The following is a 2,784-nucleotide window of genomic DNA, read 5'->3' as shown; positions in this document are numbered from 1 at the left end:
CTCACAGCCCGGTGCAGGCGCCTGGCGCGGGCTGGTGGCGAGGCCGGAGGCCGCTCTGCTGTGCCCGGTGCTCCGAGGGCAGCAGGGTGCCCGGGGCGCCTTGTCCCTGCTGCCCCGAGCTGCCCTCAGGTTAAAGTAGGCTAGGCTAGGCTCGGCTGGGCTCACGGCAAGTCTCGGCTCGGTCTTGGTGTCGGGCTTCTAACATGGCTACGTCTTCCCACTGAGGGTGGGGAAGGTGTAGGAGCGGGAAGGCGAGCGTTGGATTCCTCCTGGGGAGCAAGGGACAGACGTCCGGACCTTTTATTTGCGCCAGGTTTCTCTTGGTTTCCCTGACCGTAGTAAGAATATATGTAACAAAAATGCTTCTGGAAAACTCCACAAAGGAACAAAAGATTATTTCGGGCAACAGTGTCTGGAACTGCTGGCAATATTTCCTGCCTCATCTTCGTTGCAGTCAACGTATTTTCAACGTGAACAAACGTGTGACACTGAAGACACGAGTGGAACGCTTCCGGTACTGCCACAATTGTTTAAAATTTATTTATTTTTAAATAGTCAGATTTGTAATATTAAATGATTGCTTTTATAGCAAAGTAGTTACAAATTTAAAATACAAACCAAAAAAGAGAAAGATCAAAAAGTACGTGGTGTCCTCCTGACAGAAGATTCAATGCTAGTGATTACAGCATGATGCTCACAGAGCCCCTACTCCCAGCAATAGTTTCTGTGAGAGGTGCTGCAAATAATGGAAAGAAGAATCAAGTTTCTCCTCGAATGTTAAGAGTTATTTGATAGTTTCCAGTGGTTAGGCAGAGCAAAGGTGCAAAAGTCCTCTAACGCTTGTTGGCACAGCCAAGTTTGCCATCCCCTGAACGCGAGTAAGACAAGACCTAGATCAGATTCAGAATTTGATGTGGCTTCATCCGGAGGCAACCTACCTCCCGTAATGGAGAGCGTCCCTTATGTCTTCGCCAGCTGGAAGCCTGTTGAGCCTTAGTCGGCCAACAGCCTTTGAAGTAATTAAACAATTCTGCCTCCAAAGCATTTTTCTCTGAGCCAAATTACAGGCATTAGGATAGCAGCAACGTTGGCTTTGCCAGCCAGGACTAAAATTAGGTTGCGTGATTTATTTTACAACTTGTTTGGGTGCTGACAAATAGTGCCAGATCTCCACGGATTCCCCGAGCTGTGCTTATGTGGGGGAGAAAAGCCGGAGGAGAGAAAGGCAGGAGGGTAGAAGAGTGTCGCCGTTACTTCATCGCTGCCGTGCTTTTTTTAACGTGCCGATGCAGCCCTGCTAGCAAGAGGAAGGACATTCTGTGAATTCTATAGCTATGAAATTTCTTTTTAAATAAAAACGTCTTTAAAGTTCTCTTCCACTAAAGGAGACTGGCTTGTCTCATGCAACAAAACATAAGCTGAGAAGGAGTGTGATTTCAGCCTGTAAAATACATCAAGAGAGTAAAGATGGGGAAGGGAGAGGACCTAAAGGGTCATGAATATAAAATAGAGCCTGCATGAATTTTTAGACTGGAAATTGCAAGTCTTCTAACTGCTGAATGTCCTGAAGAAATATGTCAATAGGAACAGCAGGAGACAAAAACTATGCCTTTAAAACTCGGAGCTTGATAATTTTTTAAGGCATTTTGTAATGAGGTTGCTGGTTGGAAAAGACTACGTTCGTTGACCCAAGTGGTCCTTTCTCAGCTTGCAGTTTTCTCAAAGCAAGTGATTTTTTTGTCTGCTTTCAATAAACATTTGCAGTATTTCAAAATGCAAAATATAAAATCTCTGAAATTCATGACTCCTTCATGATGAGGTTCAATTTTCTGTATTGTTTGCCTTAACAAGAGAAAAGCAATAAAGAGCAAAATTGAATGTATCTTTTAGGATTGAAGTGCTCCCACGAAGAAGCCTTGATTTTGGTGAGGCTTCTGTAGCTAAATGACAAAGAAAAGCATTTGGGTACGTGTGTGTACAACCTACCTGAAAGGAGGCTGTAGCGAGGTGGGTGTCGGTCTCTTCTCCCAAGTAACTGGCGATAGGACGAGAGGAAATGGCCTCAAGTTGCGCCAGGGGAGGTTTAGATTGGATGTGAGGAAAAATGTCTTTACTGAAAGAGTGGTTAAACATTGGAACAGGCTGCCCAGGGAAGTGGTTGAGTCACCATCCCTGGAAGTATTTAAAAGACGGGTAGACGTGGTGCTTAGGGACGTGGTTTAGTGGTGGACTTGGCAGTGCTAGGTTAAATGGTCAGACTTGATGATCTTAAGGGTCTTTTCCAACCTAAACGGTTCTGTGATTCTAAGTGTAGTTCAGAACAGCAACAGTGTTTCACGCTAGCTTTCTGCAACCTGCGGTTGGATCATTTGGCGGGCAAAGGGCCGTTGAATCACCCAAGGCGCTCGTTGGGCGATTGCCCCCGTGGCAGCGGGCTGGTGAGGTGCCCCTTCACCTCTGCTCCGGGCAATCCAGGACGGTGACCGGAGCTGCCGGATGTCACGCACCTGCTTCAGCTGCTCTGGGGAGGAGTTTGAACACTCATTTTCCCAACTGTAAACTCTTCATTTCTCACCCCAACGTTACGGAAATGGAGCGCGTGGGGGGGGCTTGAGCTCACGACGCGGAGAAAACAGCGACACCGAGACGTCCGAATGCCTACGTCAGAGGCACGGGCGCAGCCGGCTTTCCTCAGTCCCCTTCCTCTGAGGTGGGTCCCAGCGAAGGCCCTGGGCCGCTCGGAGCCTCCGGGGCTGAGGCAGTCCTGGGCTAACCCGGCGCCGG

This window comes from Pygoscelis adeliae, unplaced genomic scaffold (genome assembly GCF_000699105.1).
Source record: "Pygoscelis adeliae isolate BGI_AS28 unplaced genomic scaffold, ASM69910v1 Scaffold48, whole genome shotgun sequence".
Lineage (NCBI taxonomy): Eukaryota > Metazoa > Chordata > Aves > Sphenisciformes > Spheniscidae > Pygoscelis > Pygoscelis adeliae.
Note: the sequence above shows the minus strand (reverse complement) of the source record.